The 18,381-nt window shown below is 38.2% G+C and overlaps 1 long non-coding RNA gene across 1 annotated transcript; it reads left to right on the top strand.

Annotated features, from left to right (window-relative positions):
• Positions 1-11,034: 11,034 nt before the first annotated feature.
• On the top strand, positions 11,035-13,557 carry LOC145630728 (uncharacterized). Its single transcript, XR_014112219.1, has 3 exons — positions 11,035-11,472; positions 11,547-11,724; positions 13,449-13,557. It is a non-coding gene; the product is annotated as an uncharacterized LOC145630728 (long non-coding RNA).
• The last annotated feature ends 4,824 nt before the right edge of the window (positions 13,558-18,381 follow it).

Raw genomic sequence — 18,381 nt, 5'->3', positions numbered from 1 at the left:
TCACTCTATCTCACCTTATTGCTTTGTTTAATTTCATGTTTGTTTGATTTGATTTTGATGTCTGATGCTTGATTAGTGTAGTTGTTCTTGATATATTGTTGATTCTTGATTTCCTTAGTTGTTAGTTGATAGATGATGATTCTTGAGTAGTTATTTGGCTAGGAATTGGGTGAAACTTGTATGATTGATTGATTGTGATTAATTGGGGAATTGTGTTGATTGATTGTTGAGATTAAAGTGATCAATGGAAGTTTACATATGTGTAATTCGATTAGGCCTTGAGAATTATACTAGATTGCATTGTAATTGCTAATGACACGACCAATTGATTTAGGAATTGCAATTATTGATTTGTTTGTATTGTGATTTTCTTAGTTTGTTATTCATAATGAACCCTAGCTTAATAATTAAGAGATAGCTCTTTGATTCTAATTGATTGCTCTTATCATTAGTCTTCACAACCTTTGATTGGCATGATCTTCCCAAGTTGTTGCAATTGACATGATTACTTGTTGATCCCCATTCCTAGTGTTTAATTTGTTAGGTTGCTTGTTTTGTTTGTTGTTAGTGTTACCTCTTACCTTCGAATTTGACCTAGCTTAGGCGCATAATTGAGAGTTCTTGAACATTACCGTTCCTTTGGGTTCGACCCTGGAATTGCCTTTATACTCGTATTTAGGTTTGTTAAGTGTTTATAAATTTAGTTTAACTTAGGGAGGATTAGATAACGACCTAGTTTTCCCCTCGTCAAAATGGCGTCGTTGCCGGGGAACACTGTTTATGTTTGAGTGCTTTTGATTGCTTGAGTCTAGGTCTTTGTACATACTTTTCTTTTATTTTATTTTTGTTTGTTTTGTGAAAAAAATTGCATGTCTATCGTTTTCTCAAGATGATAATAAGCCTTTTCGTGAATATTTCATTAGACTTGAGGGATTTTTAGACTATAATTGTTGTAATATTTGGGAGGCTTGTGAGATTTGTTAATTTTGTTTGATTGAGCAAACTAGGAATGAAGTTGAATGCATGAATGATGGTGAATTTATAGCATTGTCAATTGAGGATGCTTGAGATTTTCATGTTTGGTTTGCTAGGGATGTTTATAATAGGGGTAATCATGATTTTAATATTGATGCGTAATGTCTTGATTCTTCTAATGTTAGCATGATTTCCCGTGATTTGTTACATGATCCCTTAAGTGAACCTAGAACTCATGATTTCAACTCTATTTCCCCTTTTGTTCATGATAATGAGGTGCATGCTCAAGTTTATGCTAATGGTGTATTTCAATATTCTTCATTATTTACCATGCCTTATTGTGATGTGCTTCGTTCCCTTAATGATGAATCTCATGTGTTTGATTGTGCCCCCACTCCCCAATGTGATGTATATGCTCATTATCTTAATGTTGATTCTTCCAATCTTGGTTGTACATCTTTTTCTTTTGGTGAGCCTCAACCTTTTACACCTTTTGAATCTCTTATTGCTACTTTTGAATCTCAAATTAGGTGTATTGAGCTTGATAATGAGCTTGGGCCTAGTAAGGAGATGATTCTTAATTCTATGAGAAGTCAATTAGAGATGATGAAAAAGAATGAGGAGTGTATTGAGTAGGAAAGATGAGATAAGTTAGAAAGCCAGTTGTCATTCTTGATGATTGTATGCGAAAAACCCCAATGTAATGTGTATGTTGAGGATGATAATGATGATTTTGAGCAACCAAGAGAGTGTAAGGATCCCATTGGTGATCATTTGAGTGATGGTGAAGGAGTTGAGAATGAAGAAATTGTCGATTTTGATAACCTCAACCCTACTTCCCATCTTGATGAGTCTCTTATGCATGATTGTGATTCTTCTATCCATGAGTATTTGGACTCGATTAAGGTTATGCCCAATGTGTTCTTTCAGTGTCAAATGAAAACCCATATCCTTTTGAGTGAGTTCATTAAGAATGCTTCATGGGAGAGAGATAAGTTTGAAATGAATTTGCATCCGTTCATGCATGGCTTTGAGACTTTAGGCTTTAAGGAAGTTGAGGGAGTTGTTATTCATGATTGTAGTGAAGGGGATTATGTTGTTCCTCTTGGAAGTTGGATGTTTGAGGGAGATGATGATCATGAGTGTTCTTCTTTTGAGGATTCTATGATTGATTTTCATGCTCTTATTGGTGATTTGAGGCATGGTGGTGAGGAAGAGTTCATTTCTGAGACCATAGCCCCTATTCCCTCTTCTCATGTCCCTTTTTCAAGCAATTTCAACCACATCCCCTACACTCCTATATCCCTCCCTTCCTTTGTTGATGAGCTTATTGGTGACCCCCTTGTCTATGATGATCTTAATGTCCCTCATTCGTCTATTGTTGAGAAAAAGGTGATGTTGCCACAGAAAAATATTTTAGTGAGGAGGATTTGCCTTTTTCTTTTTCTCTTTCTTTCCATTCTTTTATCCCCCCTTCTTCTTATTTTCTTCATTTTCCTTTTGATCCTTCTTCTTCTTTCTTTTAGCATCTCCCTTCTCACTTGCGTGCAACAATTTTGTTGCACGTTCTCATTCCGTTATTTTCCTACTGTTTATCATATGAAATGTGTAGTAGTGCATTTGACAAGCTCTTGCGTGTGTTGAATTATTATTTTCTAGAGCGGTTAAGCTTAGACCTTAAGCAAGCCTTTCTCGGGAAGTAACCCGTGTTTTATTGCTTTCATTTTCTTTTCTTTTTAGAATAGATTTTCTCTTATGGAACTGTTTGTGTTCCTTTTGCTAGGTACATGACTTCATGATATACTTTGGTGCATTGGTTTGAATCAAGAATCAAGGAAGATTAACTCTTATTTTGCTAGCATATGGAAAGGAAGTTTCAATTCTTGAGGAGATTAGCTTGAAAGGTTGAATTGGGTCATTTGCGGGTATTTACACCCACCTAACATCTGGTAATATCTTTCTTTGCTCATTCTCTAATAGTTGATGCCTTGTTGGACATGTGTTGGTATTGTTGGATTGATATCCTTGTTTTCCCCTCCCATGGAGTATTTGATTTATGATGTGAGTGTATTGTCTCATTCAAGCTTGGGGGAGGGTATTTTATCATGTTTGGCGGGATTTTTATTCATAAATGCCATGCACCTTTGTATATGCTTTTCCATGTTCTTTATTTTGAAAAAAAAAACTCCAAAAAGATTTTTGTTTCTTTCAAGGCAAATTTGCAATGTGTTTTGTTTTGTTCTTGCTTCGGACATAATACTTTTGGACTTGTATAGTTGAATGCTTTTCGTCTTAAATGGTAACGGTGTGCACGGTTTGAGAGTAACTTTAGTTGACTCTAGGATAGGACATGCTAAGGTAGTCGTCTAGAACTATTGGGACCTTGAAGCCGGATTCTATTGTTTTTGAAAATTTGCAATTGTTCCCCTTTGGTGAATTTGAAGCTTTTCGAGAGTTTTTTCCACAAACTTGTGAGGTCTCATGATTTTCTAGCCTTCTACAATCACTTGCATAAGCGGCATGGATCCTTGACTATTGCGGACCTAATCTTGAATCTGGACTCATAATTCTAAAACACGAGACTGAACCATCTAGGAAAGACAAAAGCATCTTTTCGGGGTGGTAATTTTTCTTTTCTAGGATAATCTTCTTTCTTTTTAGTTCTTAGGTTTCCACTTGCCTACTTGCTAACCATTTGAGCCTTTACCCTTCTTTCCAAGACACATCTTTAGAACTTTGAGTCTTTTTTTTCTTTTTGTTCCATTTTTGGTTTTTGTGAAGCAAATGATCATGTTCTTGGAGATTGTGGTATATGAGTTTGGATATGGGTTCTTATTTGTAAGCAATCTTGTGTTTTGTATATCTTGTGAATAATGGAAAGTGAATAAATGAAAAATCCGTCCAAAGTTAAAAAATGCAAGGACATTCAAATGCAAAGTTGAAAAAGCAGTCCATAGTTAAAAGAGGCGAGGACAATGAACAAAGTAAAAAATGAAAAAAAAATTGAAAAAAATGAGAAAAAGCAAAGCAAATTCAAAAATCTTTGGCAAAAATTGTAAAAAGTGAAAAATGAAAAAGTTCAAAAACATTTTGATGTAAATGCTTCTCCCTATTTTAAGCATTGAGGACAATGCTTTGTTCAAGCTTGGGGGAAAGCGTTCTTACGCTTTTTGTATATATGATCGTGGTTATAGCTTTGAATAAATTTAGGGGTGTATGTTTGTTTTTGTTTGGTGATTACTTTGTTATGAGGAGAAGGTTTGATCACCCTTTTGCTTCACTAATTAGGAATACCACCAAATTCTAAATTTTAAGCCTACCCTCAACCTTTTTCCCTTACGTTACAACCTTTGGGAAATCCCTTTTGACCTAGAGGTTGAGTAACATATCGGGGGAGGGCATTATGAGGGGATGCAGAGTCAAGATGTCGAGAAACCTTAAATCTATTTGTTTTTCTTGTTCCTTCGAGGAACTATAGAGACGCTCACTAAAAGAAGATTTGAAGCCAATTGGGAAAATGCGCTAAAAGTGTTTTGAGATGAAAGTGAATTGTGTTTCTTTAGTTCTCTATGCTTAGCTTATCCTATGTTTCAATCAACCTTAGATATCTTAGAACGTGCACTCCCTTACTTGTTCAGAAAGATTTCATTCACTTGTGCTTGTACAATTGAAAAAGTCCTTTCATGAACATTTGTTTTCTTTCCTTGTATTTTGGTTTCTTTTTCATGATTTGCCTTGTTTGTATTATTACGAGAGTTATAGGTTAATCTCTTAGGAAACCTTTACGAGAGCATCACTCGTCCTCAAGGGCGATCTAGGGGTTTAAATGGCTTGTCTTTAGATGCTAAAATTGACTGTGATTCCTATGAAAGTGAGTTCGTGTATATTCTTGTCTCTTCTCTTCTTTTGTTTGTTTGAATAAGCTTGTCATTTTCTTTCCCTTGTTTTTGTTTTGCTCGAGGACTAGCAAAATTTTAGCTTGGGGGAATTTGATGCGTGCCATTTACGACACTCTTAGGCTATGTTTTCTTCATATTTTTATGCTCGTTTTTAGTCTTTTATGTCATGTTTTTAGGTAATACAGCTTGATTTTGGTGCTTTTGTATTAATTAAGAGAAATGCGTGCTTTTAATGGTTTTTCTTATCATTTTACGCATTACTTTTCTATTCTCTTGCTTTTCAGTTTGTTTGGCTTGTTTTGTAGGTGTGTCGGGATTTCCCGAGGCTCAAATGTCGAGGAGGAAGCCTAACACGAGTTTTGGAAGTCAACAAAACCGAGTACGGGAAGCTAGAGTACCAGCAACTCAAGTTGGAACTCCAAGCAATTGAAGTATTTTTATTCAAAGATTTCAAAGGATAAATATCTGTCTTGGTCAAGCCATTTTGCTAGGCCAAGCACATCTTCCTCCCCAAGAATCTCTCGCACCTCACAACCAAACAACCTCTCACTCACGCACTCCCTCTTGCTTCCCCAATCACAAATATACCAATCAGCCATCATCCCTAAAGCAACACCAATCAGCAGCCCTCACCCACCAGCACTAAATCACCACAAGCCACGGCCTGCTTTACCTTTTCCCCATCAAGAAGCCCCGAGCAGGCACCGGACCGCAGCAGCAAAGCAGCCCTGCCAACTGCGGGCGCGGGATTGGTTGCACAAAATACGGCAGTAAGCTGTCGCGGGTGTGGTCCCAAACCCGCGGGTGCGGGCTCCAGCAGCGCGGGCGCGGATGTCGTGCCCTGTTTTGGCCAGCAGCTCCCCTGTCCCCCTGTTCACGCAACAACCAAAAATCAGCCACCAGCTCCTCGAAATCTACAACACAAAACACCTCCAACAACAACCGATTTTCCACCGCAACCAACCAAGAACCGCGCCTACTAGCCCTGTAACACCGAGGTGCTGCATCCCCTTACGACACAAACATCATCGGAGCAGCTCTCTTATTTCCGCATCCCAATTCGATCACCTCTGGAAGCCCATTCGACCTCCAAGTGACCTATTGATGCGTGAGCACAAGCTGGGTGTAAATAGGCCATTGATCTTGATTAATTTGATGATCAAAAGGTTGTGATGCGCATGATTGGTGGAGTGAGAAGCAGGGGATTAATTCCCATTTGAAGAGCCGCTATATTCGAAGCCTCTGACTTCTTATTTTATTTTATTTTATTTTTTATTTATTTATTTATTTATTTATTTTTTGACAAAGGATACATACAAGAAATTACATATTAATACTAAAGCAAATAGAGTTAACCGCTGCTTCTCAAGCAATTAGATGAACTCTGTGGACGCGCTGGCGATCCGCCTTGTGAATAGTGCAAACCCGAAACCTAGAGGCAAGCTGTAAAATCCTCCGAATGAGCCATATATAAGCAATATAACCTTGCCCCTCCCCTCGAAGCAGGGAGACCAGAAGATAGGAATCAGTAAAAACCACGAGAGACGTAAATCCTTGATCAAACGCCCACTGTAGCCCATACATGTAAGCCAACGCTTCCGCATGTAAACCCGAGGAACAAACCCCAAAGTGACTACCTCCAATGATCCGATCATCCAGTGGGTCATCATTATCCAAGCACCATCCCATTCCTGCACGTCGAGAATCTTTGGACCAAGCGTCATCTATCTGAAGAGAAAGTAGAGCAATCCCATGCGGAGTCAGGCCAAGCTGAGCCATGTAAAACCCAGGCGGAGACGAGGCACCACCATCTGCGTCCGCAAAAGCCGGGATACTAGTAGGGGCTTCTGAATTGACAAAAATTGAATGATTATCCATTGCCTCCTGAAACAGAGACTCAAAAGGCCGAGACGCTGAAAGATCCCTAAAAATCCTGGAATTACGACATAACCACAAGCACCAAAGCGTACCAACAACGGTACCTAAGCGAGTACTAGAAAGACTATCCTGACTAATAAAAAGTCGGATATAATCTTGGATCCAATTTGAGAGAGAAAGGTCTCCATTAAATTCTGAGCGAATGCCGAGGCATCCTCCCCTCCAAACCGAACGTGCATTCAAGCACTTTATGAAAAGGTGTTGTAAATCCTCCAGTTCCGAACGACAGAGGTCACAACACACGTCTAGAATCGAAACTCCTCGATGATTGAATTCCGCCTTAACCGCAAGAGCGCGGTGTAGCAGTTTCCATAAAAACAACTTCCATTTAGGCTGCACCGGAAGAGACCAAAGAACCTTCCAGAAAGAATTAGAGGCGGACAGTATAGAAGGAAGGGGAAGTTGTTGTTGAAGCATAGCATACTCAGTTTTAACCGAGTACTTTCCAGAAGGGGTACCCGCCCAATAACGAAAATCGACCTGAGTTGTATCAGGGGCCTCCATAGCCAGGATTGTAGAAGCATCCGCAAGAACAAACCAATCAACAACTTTGGTAGAATCCCAACCCATGGTGTGAAGATTGATGAAAAAACTGACAGTGGGAGGGGCCGAATGTGGCCAAAGAATTCCTGGTTTGAATTCAGGAATGCAACAATTAACCCACTTGGCTGACCCAGCTAGAGTGGATTTGCCGTTACCAGTTTTCCAGTTACAGCCGAAATTCAACAGAGTGTCCGCTTTGAGCAGACCCCGAAGGCCGTAGGAGTAGCGACCAGAATAACGCAGCCTAGTATTAGGGGCACTGGAGAGAAAGGTCGTTCGAGCACTAAAGACTTTAGAAACAAGCAACTGGGGGTTAGTAACGAATCTCCAAAATTGTTTCATGAGCAAAGTCTTGTTTAAGGAAGACAAGTAGCGAATGCCCAACCCACCGAGGCCACGAGGAAGGTGCATGGTATCCTTATTTACCCAGTGCATGCCTTTAGTATCAGAATGCGCCCAGAAGAAGCGCAACAGTAAGGAGTCAATTTTCCCAGTCACAGAGACGGGTAACTCATAACAAGTGTGAATATGGGAAGCCATAGCAATAAGGATTGAGTTAATAAAAATTAACTTCTGTGATTGTGAGAGCCGTATGACATTTAAACAATTAATTCGCCCCATAATTTTGTCGATGAGAAACTAAAAGTGATATTTCTTTCTTCCAACAAAGTCAATTGGAGCTCCAAGATGATGATCGAACACCTGAACATGCTTCATTTGGAAAAGCGATTTGAAGCCTTGATGAGCAACCATACTGATATTAGGAATAAACTTAATCAAGGATTTAGACAAGTTTAGTTGTTCGCCTGATATCTTAGTAAACCGCTAAATAATCTGCATGATATTAGTTCAGGCTGTAGACGAAGCCTGAAAAAAGATGAGAGCATCATCTGCGAAGAATAAATGCGAAATAGTAGGGCTCCTTCTAGACAACTTAATTCCTTGAAAAAGCTTCAAATCCTGTCCCAAATGCAGCATACAAGAGAATATATCCATGCAGAATAGGAAAAGGAACGGGGAGATGGGGTCACCCTGGCGAAGACCACAATGCGGTTTAAAGGTTTCCGAAGTAGTGCCATTAATCAAGGATTTGTAAGAAACCGTGGCAAGACATTGTTGGATCATCTGTAACTAACGATCCGGAAACCCATAGGCTTTAAGAACCTGCAAAATAAAACTCCAGTGGATTCTATCATAAGCCTTGCTCATATCAATTTTGATCGAAGCGAGCCAATTAGTGCCAGTTTTTGAACAATTAATTTTCTCCATTAACTCATGACTCATCAAAATATTATCCGTCATAACGCGGCCTTGAACAAAGGCATGCTGAGAATCTGAGATGAGAAGAGGAAGATATTGGCGGACCCTTGCCACCAAACATTTGGAAGCACATTTGTACACTGTATTGCAAAGGCTGATAGGACGTAAATGTCCAACCTCCGTTGGTGTACCAATCTTAGGAATCATAACAAGAAGGGACTGATTCCATTCTTTCAGTAGAAATCCCGTGTGGAAGAAGCTTTGAATGCCAGAGACAACCGATTCACCCACAACATCCCAGTGGGATTTGAAGAATTTGACTGTAATTCCATCCGAACCCGGAGACTTACTAGTCCCTAAAGAAAACATAGCCGTGCAAATATCAGAACTAGAGAACGGACGATCCAGGTTTGCAAGCTGAGAAGAATTGAATCGTGGAAGATCTAATTCTCGTAGAACAATATCAATCTCCGGATCATAAGGAGGCATAGTGTCACATTGGAAAGTATCTTTTAGGGATTTCACCACCACTCGGTGGACATCCGTCTTGCCATGCTGAAGAGTTCCTTGGTCGTCAAATAAGGAACTAATCTCATTCTTCTTTTGTCGACTTTTGACCTTCGAAAACAGAAGTTTAGATGGACAGTCGCCTTTAAGTATCCAATTTTTCTTACAGCGTTGTCTCCAGAATTGCAGCTGCAATAAAATACTATCTTTTGAAGTAACAATGTTGGTCATGTAGAGAGAGGCATCAGGAAGTGATTGGACTAGCTCACCCTCAGTAGCAAGATCCTTCGAAAAAATTTTCCAATCTATGCCCAAAAATTCCTTGTTGTTGAGACACCAATTCCTAATAAGAGACTTGACATGTTGTAGGTTCTTAGAGAGAATGAACATTGGCAAGCCATTAACACTGCGTTGCCAAGTAGAAAGAACAAAGTCATGAATATCTTGATATTCCATTTTTTGTAGTATAGTGGTAAGTATTCTGACTTCTTATTTTGGTTTCTTTTCTTTTAATTCTCTTTTTTTTTTCTTTTTTTTTTATTTTCCTTTTCCTTTCCTTTTCTTATCTTTTCCCTTTTATTTTCTTTTACCCTTATAATTATAAATACCCATTTTGGAGTAAATTTAGGGGAACAATTAGAGAATTAGAATTAAATCTCATATTTCTTAGCTTAGTTGAGAGCTTCTCTCTCTAGATATAGGGTTAGTTAGGAGTAGTTTTAGAGAGAGAAAGTGAGGGATTTCAATGGTGGTTTGAGAGATTGAAGATTCAGTGGTGGAAATTGTATTGAAGATCTTCTTAATCAATAAATGAGCATTTCTCACTCTATCTCACCTTAATGCTTTGTTTAATTTCATGTTTGTTTGATTTGATTGTGATGTCTGATGCTTGATTAGTGTAGTTGTTCTTGATATATTGTTGATTCTTGATTTCCTTAGTTGTTAGTTGATAGATGATGATTCTTGAGTAGTTGTGTTGGGTAAAACTTGTATGATTGATTGATTGTGATTAATTTGGGAATATAATTGTGTTGATTGATTGTTGAGATTAAAGTGATCAATGGAAGTTTGCATTTGTGTAATTTGATTAAGCCTTGAGAACTATGCTAGATTGCTTTGTAATTGTTAATGACGCGATCAATTAATTTAGGAATTGCAATTATTGATTGGTTTGTATTGTGATTCTCTTAGTTTGTTATTCATAGTGAACTCTAGCTTAACAATTAGGGTGACACGATTACTTGTTGATCCCCAATCCTAGTGTTTTATTTGTTTGGTTGCTTGTTTTGTTAGCTGTTAGTATTAGCTCTTACCTTCGATTTTGACCTAGCGTAGGCGCATAATTGAGAGTGCTTAACATCACCGTTCCTTTGGGTTCGACCCTTGACTTGTCTCTATACTTGTATTTAAGTTTGTTAAGTGTTTATAAATTTGGTTTGACTTAGGGAGGATTAGATGACGACCTAGTTTTCCCCTCGTCATTCTCGCGCCATGTGCTTCCAATACCGAGCTTGAAATCTACCTTCTTTGTTTCGACAAATTCTAGTACTGTTCGCTCGATTCTACTTCCTGATTAAGTTTTTCTCACTTTTCTGAACCCATATGTGTTTTACATATGTCCTTAACCCTCTGGGAATCCACGCTCCATCTACCCAATCTAACGCTCAAGGAAAGAAGGGTACATTCGAGTTTATAAAATTCACCAAACCGTGGAAGCGAGTTTAACTCGCAGGGTCGTCCACTACTACAAAAATGGGAAAAGAGACCTGTTATATCATTTAACAGGTCTCTTTAATAAGTGAGACCTGTTTTCAGTATGAACAGGTCTCTTATGTACACTTTGATGGCGGGAAAATAAACAAAGAGACCTGTTGTTATTGTTAACAGGTCTCTTTTACATGTTATCATTTTTTAATTATAAAATATTAGTATCATTGTACGATACAAGACAATAAACACTATACTTTATTCTTAAAAAAAAAACAAAAAGCGAATAAAAACCCACTTCTCTGCCCAAAAGAGTAGTTTCACTCCAAACCCTTGAATTTCCATTGTTCTCACTTCTCAAGGTCGGTTCATTACCATAGTTGAAGGCCATTGTTTCTCATGGAATTGCCACGCACTATCGTTCTATTTGCAAGGTCGTCATCCCCACCTCCGTTGTATAGAGCGATTATGAATGGGTGTTTCGTTCAATCATTTCTCCTTTTGCGTGTTTGTTGTACCAAGTGACCTGCGACCACGACCAATGTCGTCTTTCGGCGCAACTCACCACCCTCTACCCTCGTTGTTTTGATATGGAATTGTCTTGGCTCTCATTTGTTGAATCTATGCAATATCCCTTGAAAAGGTTTCCCCACTTTCTCTTTCTTAAGGTTTCTTTTTTTTGTCAAATATCCATCTAATTGTTCTTATTGATTTCAGTTTTGTTGGTAAGTTCAAGATCGTAAAGTAGGAGATTTATCCGATGGTGATATGAAGAGGTTTATTGTGAATTGTGATTGCAATTGTGATTATGCAGATTGTTTGATGAAGAAATCGTAATCATTTAAAGCTGAATTCAACGAAGAAATTAAGCAATTCAAGCTTAAGAGAGATGCAGGTTCGATAATATTAACATTGATCAGTTAATTAGATTGATTAGCATAATTGCTACTATTATTACTCTTTTAACTTGCTCCAATTTTTGACTTTTTTTTGGTTTAAAGTTTTGATTAATGGTGGATCAGTGAATATTGCATTGTTGATTTTGATGTAATTTGTTCTCAAAGTGGCCTGGTAAAATTGGTGAACGTGAATGAATGGGTTTAATACAATTTTGATTTTAGAATGTCCACTAGATTGAGTAGTAAATTGGTGAACATTAGACAAAAGTTTGATTATGTTTTATTGCTTTTTAAGTGCTAAATTGGTGAATTTAAAGTAATGAGTCTGAAAAAGATTTAATTTATTAGCATTAATTTGGTGACTTTTGTAAATGGGTTTGATTAGTTTCGGTTTCTAAGTGTTAAATTTGTTAATTTGGAATTTTGAATAATTGGGTTTAATCAAATTTTGTTTCTTATTTATGAATGGGTTTGGTAAATTTGGTTGATTTCTTCCAAGTAGTAATCTCACTAATATGGTGAATTGGAATCATAGCTGATTAGTTTTGGCTTTTAAGTGGTGAATTTGAAATCATGATCTTAATAAATTTTGGTCCATGGATAATCAAGGAATTTTGCATAAAGGGCTAGCCAAAAGGCTTTGATTAGTTGGTTTGAAATGGTATATTATTGATATAAGATTGATCAAATTTTGGGTTTGAGCTCTAACGGATGAAATAAGATTATTGAGTTAGTCTAAAGTTTAGTAAGGATTAAGTTTATTACAATTATAATCATTTATATTTCCTCATTCTTTGACCTACAATTGTAACGAGAGATGTCCCATGAAATTGTGGTTAAGCCTTTGAATGTGATAAAGCTTGCAGGTTTTTACTAATGACATCAACTCACGGTGAAAAATCATGTATTTAAGGTGATAACCTGCTTAAGTTATATTTTTTTCAAATGTCGGGGGTTGATGTTTGATTTATTAGCATGTTCAATAAAGATATAGTAGGTTGTTGTTAATAAGTTGTCGCACATTCGATTATTAGTGCTCCGGTGGTTGTTAACAACCATGTAATTAGAGAGATTTTCGCTTTGCCTCTCTTTAAGAATCGTCACTTTGATTGTAGGTTCTACTTTTTTCCCTCAACTCATATATGTTTCTATAAATGGAAGCTTATGTTTTTTTTTAGTATTTTGATCTTTTATTATCTGATTTTGTTGTTTTCGAGTGGTTTATATTGGAATTTATGGTGAACTTTTACATATTTTGAGAATTTTTTTTATTGGTGTTAGTGGTAATATTATGGTGTATTTTGATTTGATTGAATCTACTTTGATATAGATTGCTTAGACGGCCAAGAGGTTCGGTTCAGTGTTATGTATCTAAAGGTTGTATTTTGATTTTTTTGAATAATTGAGGTTGAAGGGGGGGGGGGGGTATTTATGTATTAGTCTATTTTGCACCATGTAAATAGTGTTCATGGATTTTTGTATGTGAAAATGGGAAAATATTGTTTCTGCCATGTTTAATAGTGGTAAGAAAAATTCGATCGAGGGAAAGATAGATTCAATCGAGGAATTAGTAAGTTCAAAATGCAAGTAGTAAGCTATGGAGGAAGAGGCAGAAGAGACATGTTGCTGAATCACTTGCAGTGGCCTTTTGTTGTTGATATTAAGTTTTTTTGTTACAAGAATTAAGCCTTGTTTTTGAATTGTTTTCAATTGTGTATAGGAGGATGATGAGCAGTTAAAGAAACTCAGTCAAGGAAGTTGATGAATAAAGGGGCTAAAGAAATTATCAAGAATGTGTTGGATTCACTTTTTATAAAATAAGACAGTTGTTGGTTATGGTTGCTTGTAAATTATTTATATAAGCTTTTATATACAATACTTGTAAATTGTGTAAACAATTTTCTTGTACACTTGTAAATTTTAATAATAAGTTTATATATAATTTATTCTTATTATAATTTACTATTTATTCGCCATTTTAGTACAATAATTATAAAATAATAAATAAATCATCAAAATTTATATTATTTAAAAAAAAAGGTTAAAAGAGACCTGTTGTCTTTCAAAGCAGGTCTCTTTGATGGCGTCAAAGAGACCTGTTATGTTCATTAACTGGTCTCTTTCCCTTCATGAATATAAAAGGTAATTACATGCAAAGAGACCTGTTGGCTTACATAACAGGTCTCTTTGGCTCAGTCAAAGAGACCTGTTGACTTGAACAGGTCTCTTTATCAAAGAGACCTGTGAGCTAGAGACCTCCTCTAATCAGGTCTCTTACGCCTCTTATAACAGGTCTCTTTGGCCTTTTTTGTAGTAGTGGTCCCATCTACACGCGCCAACCCTTCCAAAGGTAAGGCTTCTGCGCGGTGCATCTGTACTCATAACCTTTGAACCTTTTTGACTTATCCTTACCCTTGAACTTTAGAGTACTTAGAACCATGGTTAGGTTGCAAACTCATTGCATCATATTGTGCTTACTTGAATACTTGTGCGTAACCTATGTGTGTTTACACTAACTGTTTGTTTGACTTGTGAATGAGTCTAAATAAACTAATTAAAGATAAAAGGACTTTTCTTAATCAATTAATTAGAGTCTAAATAAATTGATCAAACCTTACTTAGTACAACTATAGGCTTGTCCTTTTAGAGTAAAACACTGGAAACAAACCTAGACTATTGCTTCAGCAATGGCGCATGAGTTTGGCATGTAGCGCGACACGCTGGTGTCCAGTGTTATGCAAAAGCATTGTCGCATCGTGCTGGTTCTAGAGTTTGGCGATAGTCCCATCTCTTAAGCGACGGTCCGTTTTTTTGCTCGAGTCCTCACAATCAATCAACTTATTAAACGACAGAATCTATATTTAGTCCTTATTCTAAGCACATAGTACCATGGTCTTAAACAAGTATCAAAGCATGTCACTTTCACTCACTATTTAAAACACACACTTTACATGTATGTGTCACCTTGTCTTTGTCTAGAGTGTCTTGTGTGCGTATTTTTCCGTCATTTTTTTAGGGGGGTAAGTCGGATATTGATCCTCCAATTAAACCATACTTGTTTAAACCCTATACTTGATTCCCAAAATTATACACCCTATTTTTATTTTGTTTTTTTGTTTTTTTTTTTTTTACTTTTTAAACTAATAAAATCAAATTCAATTTGAGTCAAGTCATTAAAATAAATGGTTTAATTTGCAGTACTTGGTCAAGAAGAGATGGGCGACTAATCAAGGACAACTCTTTTGTTCAAATCTTACTTTTTGATAAACCGATTCGTCAAAAAAGAAAAGCTAAGAGGATAATGACAACTAAAGAAGAAATCAATGAACTTAGGCAGAACTTAGCCAATGTAACTAAAATGATGAAGGAGATGGCTCTTCAAGTCAATGACCCTGCGAAACAGCAATAGATGTAGCGAATGGAGGAAAGCTTAAACAAGCTCTTCAATGGCTATAAGTTTCAGGGAATTAGTTCAAAAGGGGTCTTAGTTGGAAAGAGCCCTTCTTCCGCATAAGTTTAATGCCAATGACATCCCTAGGTTCAAACCTACTGTTAATCCTTACTTCTACTTAAGAGCTTTCGAAACCATAATGAATATTAAGGGGATTGATAGGAAAGTCTTTCACTCTCTGTTCTCTTTATCTCTTGAAACCGTTTGCCAACAATGGTTCTTTTCCATTGGCAAAAAAAAGATCTTTACTTAGGATGGAATAGTAAACGCTTTCGTTGATAGGTACAAATGTAACATTCAAGTTGAAACTGACCATAGAGAACTTAAGATGTTAAAACAAAAAGAGAATGAAGGTTTTACTTCTTTATTCAATAAGTGGAGGGAAACTTCCGCTAAAATGGTTGAGGTTCCTAGTGAGAAGGAATCTGTAAGGATGTTCATTAAGAACCTCTAAGAAAAATATTGTAAGCATCTCAAATATTAAAGTAATTTGAATACTTTCAAGGCCGTTTATGACATAGAAATCAACATCGAAGATAACCTTGCAAAGCAAAAAGCTGTTAACAACTCCAACAGTGGCTGGAAAGGAAAGAAGAACGACAATCCTTCTTCTTCCAAAACTACCCACTGAAACAATGTTAGTACCTTTAATCTGAACGAAGTCCTTACTATGAATAATTAAGGATAAAATAAGCCATTCAGGAAGAACTTAATTCCTATTGGCATGAGTTATGACACCACATTTGATCGCCTTCATGCAAAAGGTCTTGTTTTGGGAAAAATACCCTATCCATGTGGACCAATTAGAGAGGGCCACGTGTCAATCCTGGGCAGGTCCACTCGGGCCAATTACCTGCTGACACGTGTCAGCCTCAGATACTTCTGGAATTGCGGCTTTCAAGGCCAAATTCCTTTGAACGCCGTTAAACGACGCATCCTACCAAATCTAGGTCAAAATGAACTAAGAGAGGGCACCTTTCCCAACGACCCTATAAATAAGGAGATATCCCCCATTTTTTGGACACATTTAAGCATTTATTTACACCTACCCAACATTCTCTTACATCAGAGAAAACACCTGATCTCGAAATCCGAGAAGATCCTCTTTATTTTCCGCACCTTCTCTATTCTCCTACACGTTCAAACTTGATCATCAAAGTCGGAGCTCCAACCACCCGGATCCTTAGTTTTTTTGCAAGTATAGGCACAGTCGGATCAGTCTTTGACCTGTAACTTTCCCGAGGGACAAAAGCACCTAAACTTATTTGGCGCCGTCTGTGGGGAGGGTACCTCAAAGATGGTTCAAGAGTCTGTACCGCCTCCTAACCCCAAGGAATATCAGCCGGAGGTCTTTACAGACCAGGAGGATGGTGATCCTCAAGTCAAAACATGTATAGCCAAAGATGGGTCATTCATTTTTAGGCGTCTCCGTCCTAGAGATACCCTGAAACGAGGTGACAGCCAGACAGGTACAAGCAGGCCCCCAGGGCAGCCGGAAGGGGAAACCTAGTCTGCAAGAGGTCAGGCTCTAGTCACCAGACATGAGCTCATGAAATTCATGATGAGTTTCAAGGGTGAGATAAAGGACATGATCGAAAAGAATAAGGTTGGCTCCAGCAAAGGTCAGCTGGCTAAAAAATCTCTACGTACTGCGAGGAAGAAGTCAGTCAGGGACAGGCAGCCTACTCCACATCCTAAGGAGAAGACTACGCCTGCCATTGATTTGACGAAGATCCTTTTTCCCCGGACGGGCACGAGGAAGGTCTTATGTGTTGTGCAGCCGGATGACAACAAAAAGACTTACACCGACGCTCGACATGTAAGTCTAAGTCAACCTCTACTTCGAGCTTTCCAAACAACTTCAAAAATACATCCATATATAAGGAACACTCAATCCTGACGCGAGAGCCATACAGGCTGTAATACCATCCACTCCGGCCCTCAGATGATTGGGAATGCACCGTACGTACCCTCTATGGTATATAGTTGTTATTCTCCTCATTTCATGCATACAATGTCCAACCCTTGGACTGGTAGCTTTGTCTACTCAAACTTGGTGAACAAACTTCTGCGTTCACCAAGGAGATAACCGACGCGGCACAACCGGCCAAGGTTAAAATTTGTTGGTGGGTGCCTATGACGGTACCTCCAACCCGGAGGACCACCTCATGGCATACTCCAAACTTATGCACATGCAGGGGTTGGAGGATGCTATGTGGTGTCGCTGTTTTCCGACTACCTTTAAGGGCATAGCCCAACAATGGTTCTGCAACTTGCCAGCCGGGTGCATTGACAGCTTCAGGAAGCTTGCCTTCTTGTTTGCCTCCAACTTCTCAATGAACATCCCTGCCAAGAAAACAAGTCTTGACTTGAGCACCATCCGCAGGAAGAGAGAGATGGACTTCGCTCTTATGTCAGGCGGTTCAATCAGGTGAGAATCCAGATACAAGGGTTGTCTAACGAGGTAGCTTACAAAGACTTCTTCAAGGGTCTGAAGGATGGGTCGACCTTTAAGTTTGACCTTGTCAGAAAGAGGGTTTTCACCCTTCAAGAGGCGTTGATAGAGGAGGAGAGCGTTGTTCAAGCCACCGACCTCTGCTCGTCTAGCCATAAATAGAACTCCAAGAATTCTGACAACCAAAAAGATATTTGGTCTGCTTAGCCGGCCTAGAAAGCTAAAGATGGCAAAAAGAGAAAAGAAGTTTGGGCGTTTGATGAGCCTGATCAGCTGTCCAAAAAGAAAAAGAAAGAATTCAAGCCGTATATCTCACAGTATGAATTCAATAAAGACTACTACACCATCTTCACAGAGTTTAAGGACCTGCTAACCATTGAGAATCTGAATCCTATGAAGAGTTTCATTCTGTTGTGGAACAATAATAAATACTGTCACTTCCATGAGGAAGTAGGCCATGACACCAAAGACTGTTATAGCTCAAGCAGACGTTGGATTGTTTGGCTGACAAGGGCTTGCTAAAGTCCTATGTCTTGAAGTCCAAAGCGGCTTCTAAGACGAATCTAGGACAGTCTTCTAAGACTGCCCAACCTACTAGTAGCTTGGACACCAACACGGATCTGGTCTACACTATAGCAGGCGGATTTGCATGCGATGGCCCGACCATCCGGGGCACCAAGGATCATCTGAAGAAGATGATCCACTCAGTTGATGATGGACATGCGTCTACCAGTGGAACATTCCAAG

Source organism: Chenopodium album, chromosome 5, assembly GCF_948465745.1.
Source record: "Chenopodium album chromosome 5, dcCheAlbu1.1, whole genome shotgun sequence".
Lineage (NCBI taxonomy): Eukaryota > Viridiplantae > Streptophyta > Magnoliopsida > Caryophyllales > Amaranthaceae > Chenopodium > Chenopodium album.
This window is presented reverse-complemented; position numbering and strand designations above follow the sequence as displayed.